This window comes from Cupressus sempervirens, chromosome 4, assembly GCF_028749045.1.
Source record: "Cupressus sempervirens isolate cs-2001-9-10 chromosome 4, ASM2874904v1, whole genome shotgun sequence".
Taxonomy (NCBI): domain Eukaryota; kingdom Viridiplantae; phylum Streptophyta; class Pinopsida; order Cupressales; family Cupressaceae; genus Cupressus; species Cupressus sempervirens.
Genome location: NC_143121.1, coordinates 82,855,393 through 82,870,847, shown reverse-complemented (window position 1 = coordinate 82,870,847; position 15,455 = coordinate 82,855,393).

Here is a 15,455-nt window from a genome sequence, read left to right as displayed (position 1 = left end):
TCTTATCAAAACATGGAAATCTCCCACCGAAAGTACATGTTTCATTTTGAAGAGGATCATCAATTCTCTCTCATCTACTAAGTACTCTTCTCAAAGTAATACAATTTAGGTTCAAGCTAATACAAGTTTGTCTCATATATATTCCCCTTTTCAAATGATGACTTACCAAAGAGATTGTAATAATCCTTTGACCAGCTATCTTATCCTTCTCCCTGCTATTTTTCTCAATGTTATTGAGAGCACTGAAAAGATTCTTCACAATAATGGCAGTTCTTTCCATTTTTTTATTGAAACGAATCTTAAATTTGAAAAACATAGGTCTCATCTTTTGCATTTTTAGTAAATGCATAAAATGTTGGCATTGCTCCACCACTATCTTGTTGCTGAAAAATATCTTATATAGTCTTGAAGCCCATAACCGAATGGTTCTTTGTGATGTTTTCCTTCCAAATTGGTAATAATCATTTCATTAATTTTAATTATCCATTTTGGCATTCTAGGACCTTCATGTTGATTAGAATTAGGAGATATGTAATGTTCTTATACATTTTCATTTTTGACATGGTCAATCATGACATTTTCATTATGAACTGGTAAATTTTGATTCTCCAAATTTTCAATCCTGGCATTATCATTATCAATTGGTACATTTTCATTCCCAAACTATACATATGCATTATGTGACTCTATGATTTCACCTTTGATCAATACATTGTCAACTTGATTCACATTTAACACACCTTGTCTCTTCTTTCAACAATTTACCTTGTCCCTTTCCCTATATGTTGCAATGTCTTGATTTGATAGCTTCCTTTTCCATTTATCCTTTTGACAACTACTGCTCCACATTAAGACAACAATATCAGACACCTATCATATATTATAACAACTTTTTTGATTGTATGGGCCCCAAGCAGTCAATTTTCTCCAAACCCATGAAAATGGCCCAAAATAATGTGATTGGCAGGTTTGTAGTGATAGAATATTTTGGAAAAAGAATGCCATTTTTTGGGTACCCAATCCCACAATGGGTATCTAATTCAATATCAGATACCCAAAATAGTCACCCAAATTCTTGAGGGAGGTCAAAATTTGGCAAGTGTGGGCAATGTGAATAAAATTACATATTATTATATATTAGTATTTTATTAAATATAATATAGTAATATATTATTATTATTATTATATTTAATATGTATTAATATATTATAATTATTATATAATATAGTAATGTATTATTATTATGATATAAGTATGGGTTCGTAGGCTAGGGTAATCCATCTATAATAGAAAAAGTTTCCATTAAAAATATAGAACAATGAATGATCTTGTTTAGAACAAAAATATTATTTATTAAGCCAATAAGGGTTATGTATGGTGAGACGTCCACCAAAATTCTTAGATTTTCAAGTGCTTCTGTTATGCAGCAAAATAAAGGCAACAATGAATGATGGTAAAAAAATTTGATGGGTCGAATGGGTTATCCTATGACACCTTTCAATGCATTTCAAGACAACATAACCTATTTGGTTTGATTGAATGTGTTGAAAGGGGTCATAAGATAACCTATGACCCCTTTTGATGCATTTCATGACAACATGTCCCTAGGGGTGCTAATGTATCAACTTCCAGGAGTCATAACTTTTGACTTGGATGTGGGTTTTGGCTAAACTTTTACAATCAATTACATGAAGAGGAGTTATTTGGACTATTGGTGGAGCTCAATTCAATAGGTGGTCATTTTGACAATTTTTTTGGGAGCCTAAAATTTCATCTTGACCTCCAAAATTGGGTTTTTCTACTTTTTCCAATTTTTTAGAAAGTTCCTTTTTTGTAATAAATGCCAACTCATATTCTTGATTCCATGGATTAGTTGGAAATTCATCATGCCTTAGTTGGGGAATTTTCTTGGGAAAAATTAGGATTTATAGGATGGCTTTTGGAAATTACTAAAAATGGAAAATTTTAATTTTTATGAAAATCTAATAAATATGGTAATTTTTAGAATTGTAGTAAGTAGGCATTTTCTTTCATTATAAGGTAGAGTAGAGTTGGAGAAGTTTAATGAAGAATCTGGTGTTTTGAAAATCTATGTTCTGTTAGTATTTTTTGAGTATTATTTTGAAAGGGTTTGGGCTAAATCATTCTCCCCTTCTTGAAAGGAGCACAACTCCTACAAGTGGTTGTCTATAAATTGCTGCAATTTGATCGAATCCAATTGCATTACTATCCACTTAGATAACCATTTACTCTTTGTTTCAGGTAACCTATCCCACTATATTAGGTATTTGTTATGATGGCCATGCCTTGTGGAGGTAGTTTTCTTGTTAAGAATTTTGTCAATATTTCCTTCATCTTATTGGGGAGGTGATGTTGCCAATCCACTCCCTGGTCATCATTTGCATTGGGAACTTCTACATGGAATGTTTATAAATCAAAAACATTAAAAATAGGGGAAATGTTAGGATTTACTTGTAAGCTAACCTCATAAGCATTATCATTAATCTTTTTAACAATTTTTCAAGGCCCAATCTTTTTATACTTCAATTTATGATAGGTGTCTATAGGAAACCATTCACACCTCAAGTAAACCATCACTAGGTCACCAACAAAAAATATTTGTCAGCTCTGAATAGCATCTGTAGCAATCTTGTAATTCACATTATTATCTTGTAACTTTTGTCTGACATCTTGTTGCAGCTAGTGAAGGTTTTCATCAAAGGCAACTCCATCATCACTAATTCTATCTCCCAATAGAAGTGACACAAGATCTAAAACACCTTGAGGGTTTCTATGATAGAAAATTTAAAATGGAGATTTTTTGGTGTATCTGTTAATAGAATTGTTAAAGGAAAAAATTTCCTAGGGTAACGCCAAGTCCCATTGTTTAGGCTTCTCCCCCACAATACAACATAACAAATTTCCTAAACTCCAATTGACTACCTATATTTGTCCATCCATTTTAGGATGATAAGCACTACTAAATTGTAACTATGTTCCTAATTTCCTCTAGAGAGTCCTCCCAAAATGGCTGAAGAACTTAGTGTCTCTATTAGCGGTAATGGTCTTTGGAAGGCCATGTAAATGAACAACTTTTGAGAAAATTAGTTATTCTACTCTAGTTGCATTATTAGTCTTTTTACAAGCAATAAAGTGGATCATTTTTGAAAACAATCAATAACCAAAAAAAAAGAATCATTATCTTGTTGTGTGTGGGAGACCTAATACAAAATCCATACTCACATCAGTTAATGGTTCAATGGAACTTGTAAAGAAATGTATAATTATGTATTCCATGAATGTCCTTTAGCCACTTGATAGATTCTGCACCTTGCCACATATGTAGTAATGTCCCTCTTTATCTTGGGCAAATAATACTTATCTTACACAAAGTTTATGGTTTTTTTCTTTCCAAAGTGTCTAGCTAGTCCACTACTATGAAATTCCTTGATAATGTTTTCCCACATGGATCTGCCTAGTATACATAGTTGTTTACCCTTAAAGAGGTAACTATCCTACATAAAAGAGTCACATTTCACATGATCCAACTTACCAGATGATGAGGCCTTTAGCTATTCTACAATTTCCCAAAAATCATCATCAGTTTCATATAAGGCCTTAATAACATCAAAATTGATGACCTCTATTTCCATTGTGGTTCATAGTGTAGCACGCTTGCTCAAAGCATCAGCAACCTTTTGTTTTTTTCTAGACTTATGTTTCAGGACAAAAGTATATCCCTAGAAGAAAGATACCCAGTTGGCATGTCAACTATTCAACTTCTTCTATGTGTTGAGATATTTCAGAGCAATATGATTAGTAAACAACACAAACTCATGTGGGACTAGATAGTGCCTCCAATGTCTTAATGCTTGAACAATTGAATAAAACTCTAGATCATAGGTAGAATAATTCTTTCTTACTCCATTTAATCTCTCACTAAAGAAGGCCATAGGCTTACCTACTTGGCTAAGAACTACACCTATCCCAACATATGAAGCATCATAGTCTACTTCAAAAAAAATTCAAAATTTGGAAGTATCAATATAGGAGCTTCGGTTACCTTTTTTCAAGAATTTAAAACTCTCTTCAGCATCTGGTGTCCATGTGAACTCCCTTCCTCTAGTATGTTCTATTATGGGTGCTATAATACTACTAAAATTTGGATAAAATTTTTATAGAAAATGTAGCCCATGATGTAGCTCAAACCTTTTCAAAATAATACTAAGAAAATACTAATGCAACATAGATTTTTAGAACACCAAATTCTTCATTAAACTTCTCCAACTCTACTCTACCTTATAATAAAAGAAAATTCCTACTTATTACAATTCTAAAAATTATCATATTTCACAAATTTTTAGAAAAATAATAATAGAATTTTCCATTTTTGGTAATTTCCAAAACCCATCCTATGAATCCCCATTTTTCTCAAGAAAATCTGCCAACTAAGGCAAGATAAATTTTCAACTAATCCACAAAATCAAGAATAAGCTTGTGGATTTATTACAAAAAAAATAATTTAAAAAAAAACTTTCTAAAAATTTGAAAAAAAAAGTAGAAATTCTGAATTTTGGAGGTTAAGATGAAATTTCAAGCTCCCAAAAAAATGTCAAAACAACCAACTATCGAGTTGAGCTCCATCAACAATCCAAATAACTCCTCTTCAATCAACTGCCTATAAATTTTTAGCTAAAACCCTCAACCAAGTCAAAAGTTATGACTCCCAAAAGTTGATGCATTAGGTCCTAAGACGTCTAGGGACCTATTTAGTTTGATCGAATGGGTCGAAAGGGCTCATAGGATAACCTATGACCTCTTTCAACGCATTTCATGACAAAATATGTCCCTATGGGTCTTAGGACCCCTAGGGACCCAGTTGGTTTGATCAACTAGGTAAAAAGGGGTCATTGAATAACCTATGACCTGTTTCAATGCATTTCATGATAGTAAATATATCTCTAGGAATTTTAGAACTCTGACAATCTTAATGAAATTCCTACCTTGATCTGATGCTAAACTTGACAAATTCTTGAAGAATGAATAAATTCTCATCTCTCGAAACTCTTTCCAAAAATTGCTCCTCCAAACTTGTGTGTGGAGAAATGAGCTCTATTTCTCTACTAAAGAATCTCTCAACCTAGCGTTTCACTTTTTTCATGAACATGCAAAGCCTTTAATTTTATTATTTTTATTCTTTGTGTAGAATTTTTTCTATTTAATTAGAATAAAGTTTATTTAAATTATTCTTGCTTTGTTTATATTAAATAATAAGACATACTTAGAAAGAAAATTTATTAATTTAATGAACAATAATATATAGAGTTCATTATCAAAATTAAACTTCTAAATTAATTATTATTCAATTAAATAAATATAATTATGCCAAATTTGGACTTTTAATTAATTCTTTAAATTTATTTCCCTCCATTTAATTAGTTTCTCAATTAATTAAATATAATTAAAAATTGATTTTTCCTTATAATTTTTTTGTTTAATTAAATAATGTAATAATATCTTTATTTAATTAAATTATAACCGAAAATCACAACAAACCCACTAACTTAATAAGAAAACCCATCCAAAAGACAAAATACAAATTCAAACTTAAGGGTCAAAATCTTCAATTCGTGCCACTTGACGGAATCGTAAGGGTACATAACTTAGATACTTGTCCTATATTCTAGGACAATTGACTTAGGGTTAGGATTTGGACTCAAGAACTATCTCCTCTCTTTACCATTGAGACATTGCTATCGGGTACACTCATCTTAGAAGTTTAGGGAAGTTGATGCATGGTACCTACAATCTGCATAAAATTCAAACACACACACACACTCACATGCACACGCACACGCACACGCACATGCACATGTGCACACACACACACACATGTGCACACACACACACACACACACACACACACACACACACACACACACACACACACATGCGCATGCGCGAGCGCACACACACACACACAAACACACAAACTAAACAAGAAATGATGGGGAGTGGTAGAACATGTAGATCTTGACTACCAGGTGACTAAGAGTCCCTCCCTTAACCAAATTATAAATGCCAAACAAAAAGTAAAATATATATGTGCACCACTAACATGCAAGTATGGGGTACATAAAAATCATATATATATATATATATATATATATATATATATATATATATATATCATCCATCTAACTATCATCATGAAACAACTAAAATCACTATATGAAACATACAAAGCATGATCATTGAAAGAATAACCATGAACACATGAAATAACCAAGTATTAAGTATCTCATCAAATAAATAAGTATGAAATAACATCCATGAAATTAGGTAACCAAGTACCATTGAATCATAACACAACCATAAAAGCTGACCTAAAAGAATTCAACAATATAACATGAAAAATATACTAGGGGTAGGCACTACATCCACCCTGTTGGTCTGATTTTTCACAATGCAAAAATTATGGAAAAATTTAGTGAAAAATCATTTGAGTCTTTAAATATTGAAAATTAGGGTTTTTTTCCTTGTATTTTGTCAAATCCTTAGATTGCCCTTATTTAAAAAAACCCTCAACGTATTTTCAAAAAAATGTTTTTAATGGTATATCTTTTCACCTAAGGAAGGGCTTGCACAAGGATGAACTCATTATAATCTTGTTTAAACCTTACGTGGTTGTGCTTGGCTTGCAAATTGCTAAATCTTTCTATTAGGAACTACCTCTAATGATACAAAGTTTTTATAATAATTGATCTTGTTCAAATCAATGAGTATCACATGCCCCCAATTTCGAGATCCAAGGTTTTTAAATAATGCGGGCATGCGACTTGGTAACACATAGCCCTTGCCTTTCTAAATTTCCAATGAATCGTAAAAGCAGTCATAAGTTGTCAGAAACTTTTGTAGGTTTGTCAATTGTTTTCATGCACATTCTAGATTTCCTGCGATGCCATTGGTTGAGTTACCAACTGAGATATGCCTTTATCACCAAGAAGCATTAACCATTGATTTCATTTGAATCAAGGGATAGCACTTTTCCACAAGAAGGAGATGCTCGTCAAATAAATAATGTGGGGAAGCAAAAATTGGACAAGTGGCACAGTCTGACAAGATGAACCTGTCATTCTCAAGGATAATGTTGAGATGTCTTTCGTGGGAAGTGTCAGACAAGTTGGAATGAATGGAGATATTTTACTCATCACTTTAGCCAGCGTGGTATTTGAAACACATGATTTTATAACCATTGATCTGTCAAGGATCAAAGGCCAACACATGCTCGCATTTTGAAGTTACACAAGAGATAAATAATGTGGGTGAGAAATTTTTAGACTTGTGGCAAGGTGGGGTTGAGAAATTTTAACTATATGCTACGTTGTGCCATGCTATAAAATGATTGCTGACATGTACTGCCAGATGTGCCACTGAAGAAGTTTGTCTGCCAAATGGAAGTGAAACCTCACGAGTCATAGATCTTTCAAAGATTGAGGGTTAGTGCAATCTCACATTATGAAGGTGCCAGAGATTTAAGGAATGCGAGTATGCACCTTTGTGACACATATCATAGTGGGGCCAAATTATAGAAAATCACTGAGTCACACCATGTGGTCTATCACTTGTGCTTAGCTGGAAACACTTATTATGTGGGCACAAAAAGTTTCAAAAATTAATGCAATGGTTAGATGAGTCATAGCACGCAGATTGAAAGCAGTCACTTCATTGGCCCAAGTGGATGATGTGAGCATAAAATGCATAATTATTTCATACTATTGATCCTGTCTTGACCAACAACGGGTGCTTGACCGCATTAAGAACTTCAATGAAGTTTAAACAAAGTGGGAATGCACCATGCAGACACGTGTCCATGGTAACATCTAAAGTTTTAACTCAGAAGTTCTGTAGGGTATAAGCACTACCACCATTGATCTTTTGAAGATCGATGACTAGTGTAAGCCCACAATTTGAAGATGCTCGTCAGATAAGAAAGCGAGAATGCACCAGCATGACACGTGGAATGAATGATGTCAAGTACCTACTCACTCAAAAGAAGCTATGGGACCTGCTGGCATGAACTCATATGAAGGTTTCCTATTGGTTAGTATAGCTGACTAGATTTTGTTCAAATGTGAATTGATCTTATCATTGATCTTGTCTTGATCAATGATCGGCACTTACCCACAATTCTAAGGTACAAGAAATTTAAGAAATGTGGGAAAGTGGTACTGCGACACATAGCCTTGTTTTCAAAGCCATAAAGCTTGTTGCCTTTTAAATCAAAGGCATCCAATCTAGTGAAAATCTATGGATAGGATTCAAATTTAGTTGCAATTTGGAGGTAACAGTTACTAAGAGTAAATATGGCGCAGACTTTGTTCATGCGATTTCATTGTATGAAAAGAACTCATGATCTCACCATTAATAAATTACCAAGATGCAAAAAGAACATCAGGGCATACAAAATTCTCAGAGCCAGGGCACGAAAATTTTAGCTAGCGATCTAATAAAATTGTAGAAGAAATCACACAGTGTAGAAGTGCAAATTCTAGCAAGTAAATACTTTGAAACTCTTTTAAAAATTCAAGTATTTACTGTTATAAAATTTCTAGGGTTTTATTCAAAATTCCTCCCCGAAAAGAATTCATCAGGAAAATGAATTATTTGAAACATTTTGTGCACGATGCTTTTCTTGAACAATTCTCCTTATTGGTACATGAAATAACCAAGGGGAGGGATCTCATTCCAAAACATTTGAGAGTAGTTGTAGCAGAAGGTTTTTACAATAGAGTTAACTGGGTAAGAGATGCCCAAGTTTCCATGGGGGGTCTAGAGTTGTTTAAGAAATGCTTTTCAGTGTGAAAAATGGACACTCCTATGAGAAATGGATGAGAGTTTGATATTGGTAAATTAACAGTCCCCACAGTTCTCTTTGATAGTGATTTATTAATGGATCTAGCAAAGAAATATGATCCAATTACAGGGTGGGTAAAAAACCATACTGGAGTGAATCTTTTTAGGGTTTTCCTTGAATTAATTAGTGAGGTTTTCAACCTCAATCCTAACAATGTTGTACATGAAACTATTGACATAGATGACCTTCAAGAAAGGTATGCTGCACAAAGAATTGACCTAAGAATAGGGCCTGGCATTTCAACCTTAGAGCTCAAGCATTATATTTTTCTCTTTGCAAGATTTTTGGGATGGATGAAGCTGATCAAATCCCAAGCTCTATTGTCCTTATCATGGCTTAAACAATTCAATTTGGGATGAGCACTATTCTAGATTTTTCTACTTTTCTTGCAAAAGAAATTCACAATGGTCTAGTAGAGATAGCTAGGGGAAAAGTGGCCAAACCATTATGTTGGTATTCATTGCTTACGCATGTATGCTTCTACAATGGATTTACCTTTTTATCCAAGGGTATGGAGTTGGAAACAACCAAGGATAGAGAGAGGAATCTAGTACAGCTGCGAAGCGTAGATATGACTTTAGAAGCTATAGATGCCAGTTATGTAAGATTTGACAGATACTTTGCATCAAAGCTTAGGTTTCTTTTGAAAGGAGACATCCTAATAACTCCACAAGCATTGCTAGAATTGGTTAGACCCATGGACCATGCAAGAGGACTATTGGTTAGTCATAACTGGGGGGGATATAATCCCTTACAATGTCTCAATAGTAATAAGAGTATATGGATATTTGGGAAAGCCTCATGTTCTATCTTTCCATGTGCCCTTGAAGATAGGGATAGCTGAGCTCTTATGGAAAATAGGCACTATAGATGAGATGGAATTGTCTAAGAAGGGTACCTTCTTTCCAATTGCTACTGTAGTGCATGATTTTGTTTTTGTTAGGAAAGGATGGAAACACCTAAATTTGGTTTTGGATAGATATAACATGGTAGAATCTCATGCTAGATTCATTGATCCTAAAGGATTTTATGACCTCTTAAGAGAGAGGGTGAAAGCTTCCCATATGGTACATCAAGTTTATTATCCAAAGGATATAATTAGAAATGTTTTCACTTTGCAAGAACAAGAATTGAGGACATAAGTATTCAGTAAGACTTTAGAATTCATTAATTCTTTTGACCCCCAGTATGACCCATTGAAAGATATGAAATACTGGGGAGCTAAAATGAAAGCATTAGTGAATAATTTTTCTATAATAATCCAAACCATGAATAAGAAGAAAGCCATATATGTTGAGACACATCTAGACAGGACTGCAGAGGTACAAAGAAGGATAAGAAACAAAAATGTGGTGGCTCCTAACCAATATACCTTGCAAAGAAGGGTAGGTTATATAATGGTTCAAAGTGTGCAACAACCACCCCTTCATCAGAGGCCAAGACCAAGAAGAGCATTTGCAGCTAGCTCTCCAAAAAGACATAAATTAGAATAGGGATCTTCTTCTTCTCACGTAGAACAATACTCCCCAAGCTAGTCCCCAATCCAGATCAATGATGAAGTATCTTTAAGGGAGCAGCTTAGAAAAATGGGTGAAGAAGGGGATGTGATCATTACTTCTATAGATTTGGATGTTGGAGAGCCACAAGAACCTCCTACACCTTCCTTGGACCTAACCATTGCTGATTACCAAGGTAAGGAAATTGATATGATAGTTGCCCAAGCTTCTGAAAGGTTTATTAATAATGAGAATTTTGTAAAGTCTAGGGCTTTTGCTCAGTTTTTGTGGAGGTTGAATATGGGCAATTTTGAGAAAACCTATGAGAAGATAAAATCAGAATAGCCAGACAAACCTGATTCAGATATTAAGGAAGAGGTGAAATCTAAATTTTTGAATTGTTTTTCTCAATTTACTCCTAAAGCTGGGAGGAAAATAGTTAGACAGTCAGAAGTCCTCCTTCTATCGGAATGGGATATAGCAAATTCCATTATTTTTTATTTAGTAAGGAAATAGAGGGATGTTCAGCTGAGGACTACTGAAGAAATACTACAGGCTCAAAGAGGAGTCAAACTTAGTGATGACCACCAAGCCCTTGTTATATGGTCCATGGAAAAAAGGGAAAATAAAAAAATGCATGAGATTTCCACTGCAGAGCATGCTGGTGCATTGACAGTGTTCAGGACTGGTGAGGTAGGTAGTAAACAAATAATTGGAATGGCAACAGAGATGCTAAAATTTGGTAGCATAGTGTCTGGCCAAGAGGAAGATAAATTTTCCAACTCAATGCTAGATTTGAAGAAGTGTTGAAATCATATGAAGAGAGGGGTATGGAAATACACTCATTAGAAAATAAAGTAAATCAAATGGAAAAGATTCTTGGGAAATAAAAAATTAGGAGAGACTAGTAAACCCAGGATTGCATACCCCCAAAGGCCATCTGTTGAGCCTTTTAAATCAACACCAATTATTGAGATACCTAATACTCTAGAAAGGCCTTGGTTCTATACTGGAGATGATTTTGAAGAGGAGAAGAATAAGTTATATGCAATGCATGTAGAACTTAATAATCAATATGAGGAAAAATTGAGGCAAGGTATCATGTATTTAATAGATAAGATAGAATGGCCCACATTTTTTGATCAATTAGTAAGGATTTCAAAAATCAGGGATGAATTAAAGAAAAATGAAGTTATATTCAAACCAATTGTACTAAAGTGAACAAAGAGAAGTTCAGATATTATTGCTATGTGTATATCTGTTATTCAGCTAACATATCATCAGATAGAAGGAATTTTTTATTTATTAAATAAGTTGCAAGGTTTTGATGATAAACAAGATTCTTTCTATAGAAGATTAACTAATTGTTTTTCCAAGTATTTTGCAGAAAAACTTGATTTATTCCCTTGTGCTCTAAAGATAGTTCATAAAATAAAGGAAAAAGAAGAATGGAAGAGGGAGCTAGATGAAGCCTTCTGTGAGAGAATAAATAAGGTTATAAATGAAATGGTCCATTTATTTTGGGAAATGACAAATGAGGAGTTGGTAAAAGTATAGATATTCTATAACTCCATCAGAAAATATTTTTTTGTTATAGAGGAAAATGCAAATTCTTTAGTAACTATACAAAGAGAAGTTCTAAATTTTGATTGGCTAGAGGACACTACCTACAATAAGTGGAAGGAAGAGTTTATGTCTACAAAACAAACAGAAGAAGGTGATGAGGTGGAGGATGATGATAAAGAAGAGAGTACAAAAGTGGAAGCCACTTTTACCACTGATGATAAAGACAAAGAGGATCCTCAGGTAGCAGGAGATGTCTCATCACTATCACATTTGATGGCCACCTATCCCAAAGAACCAGAATGTTAAAGAAATTTGATCATAATATTTTTTTCTTTCCAAAGGGAATTACAAAAGGGGACTCACAAAGGAATGTTCGATGTGCCAGTCTTTCTATTATTCACAGTTTTTTCTTGTTGTGATGGGTGTATGTAAAACTTTTGAAGGACACCTATCAATCACATCTGACCTTTGCTTGTTGCAACTCATGCCTATATAAATGAGTTTTCAAGGCAATGTGAGGGTCTAATTTTTTTATGATTTTAAGTCTTTGAGAGAATACAGTCAGTCCAATAGTGTGTAGTTGTTCTGAGTTTATTTTCTAGTTGTACTTTCTGATGATATATTGAAATGATAGAACTAACAAGTTGTTCTATGCTTTCCTTTCAATTCTATTGGTCATTGTATTATTCATATGAAAGGATAATACAAAGGGGTATTTACACTATATTTGTGTCATCAATTTGTGTCTCCTTTTTATGGGTTTATCTACGTTGATGTCATTTTAAATAAGGTTTAATTTGGCTGAATGCAATATGGATGGGTTGTATGCTGATATCATTGTTTCTTTTAATTCAAGGAATTATAGAAATGCTTCAATGAATTAGTAGGGTTTATGAGTTTATAGAAAGGATACTTTATAAGAATGGAAATGGGTGATTACAATTGATTAATTCATTTACAAGTTAATTGAATTAGATCTCCCACCAATAGTCAATTTTCTGCCCAATAGATAAAGCATGGGTCACATAAGTTAGATGTGAACAAGGATGAATTCTATTGCTACATATCAAAAAAATTATTAAAAAAAAATCATTTTTCATTCAATTTTTTCCAAAGTTATAAATTCTGGTCAATACTTGTTTATATCTATTCTCTGAGTCTTAGGTAGCTGCTATTATAAGGAATACTTGTAAATTCAAGGAGAATGGCAACCAGATCTATTCATAAGGGATGCATACAAGTTTGAGAACATTAAAGGAATTGAAGCAAAATAATCACATGCCAGTGGGTACTAAATGAGAATCAAAATGAAACTAAAAGAATCTCTACACAATAGTTTGCATTAAAATCATCTCTAGGTATACCTACCTTGGTTTAACAGAGCCAAAAGAGTAGGAAACCATCCTTTGGTTTTGTTGAAGTTGGGTCCAAATGGTTTACTTATGTAATTGATAATAGGAATTGGTTGATCCTTAGGTTATATGAGTGTTATCATTTTAGTATTGAACATTTTTTTGTTCAGTAGTTTCAAACACCAACACTCCCCTCCAGACTTAGGATTACTCCTAGAAGCCTATAAAAAAGTAGGGATATAAATCTCATAATCTAGATTCATCCTCCCATGTAGCTAATGACTCATTAGTATGGTACCATTGGACCCTTACCTACTCTATGATTTGACACTTGAGGGTCAAATCACACTGCTAAAGAATGTGCATCGGCTCTAAAACTAGCTACCCATCCTCCACCTATAACGCATTCCAATCAAGAACACATATCACATCAAGAATATACTATCTAAGAACAAAAACATGAAAAACATCATGGATGCTATCAAATTTGTGTGACAATTCAAGATAGTAGGCAACCAAACCTATCCTCTCAAGAATCTTAGATGACCCCATAAATTGAGGTGCTAGCTTCAAACCCTCTCTATAATATATTGGACTCTTCTGCAAACACACTCTCAAGAAAAAATTCTCTCCCACTATAAACTACTTATCAGTCATGTGAGCATTCACATACTTCTTTTGTCTATCATGTGATATAGACACATGCTCATAGATGTGCACAACTTATTGGTCCACATGTCAAAGCATCTTAGGACCCAATAGGATGTGATTCTCTAAGCTATGCCAACTCAACAGAATATGACAAGAATGACCATACAAGGCTTGAAAAGGTGTCATCCCAATTGAATTGTGATAACCATTATTATAAGAAAAATCTACTAGATATAGACAATATGCCCAATGAGTCTGTCAGTCCATAACATACATCCTCAACATATTCTCTAAAGCTTGATTCACTCTCTCAGCCTAACAATCTATCTCATGGTGATATGATGAGATGAAGTTCAACTATGCTCCAAGATCATGTTGTAAGGATGTGAATATAGTTTCCCTATCTGAAATTATCTTTCAGGGAATACTATGAAATCTCACAATGTCTTGCATAAAGACATTGGTTATTGAAGCCGTTGTGTAGGATGACCTCATTGGTGAGAAGTTTTCCACCTTAGTCAATAAATCAATGATGACCATGATAGAATCATGTTCATGAGTAGTCATAGGTAATCCCATAGTGAAGTCCATAGAAATAATATCCCACTTCCATGAAGTAATGAAATTAGGCTATAAAACTCTAACATGGTGTTGGTGCTTTGCCATATCCCTCTAACACTCAAGACACGAAGACACAAAATCAGCAATATCACATTTCATCCCTATCCAAATTTATAATTATTGTAAGTGTGGATGCATCTTCTTTACACTTGGATGTGTTGAGTAAGGTGCACAATGGGCCTCATATACGATCAATGTATGAAGCTCATCTAATAGTGGTACATAAATCTTCCCTGTATAATGGAAAAGCATATCTAACTCTAGGACATAGCCTAAAAATCTACCATCTTAAGATCTGCTTGAATCTATCTCAAGGCTCACCTCCAGCTACCTTTAGGAAGTGCCTAAAGTATATGGCTCCTTAAATCCACACCAAGAGTCAATGGTAATGTCTCATGTCTCTTGCAACTCAAAGTGTTGGATACAAGATTCTCCTTCCCTTGAATATACTTCACCTCAAAGTCATACTTGTATAAAAACTCCATCCAATGCCTCTACCTGGCATCCAAATTAGACTATATGAATATATGCTATAAATTGTGATGATTGCTATGAAGCTGAAAATGATGCCCCAACAACTGCAACTATCACAAGATCATGTGTGGAATAGTTGAACTCATGATCATTGAGCTTTTGAGACTCGTAGGCAATCACACATTCATCTTGAATTATGTCTACTCCCATCCCTTCCAGGGAAGCATCAATACACACCAAAAAATCACCTACTAGATTAGGTATTGCTAGAATCTATGAGCTAGTCAAAAGCTCATTGATCTTCTAGAATGCTTACTCACATTTCTCCATCCAAATAAACTTCTTCACCTTTCTGTAGAGGGAAGTGATGGGGTATAA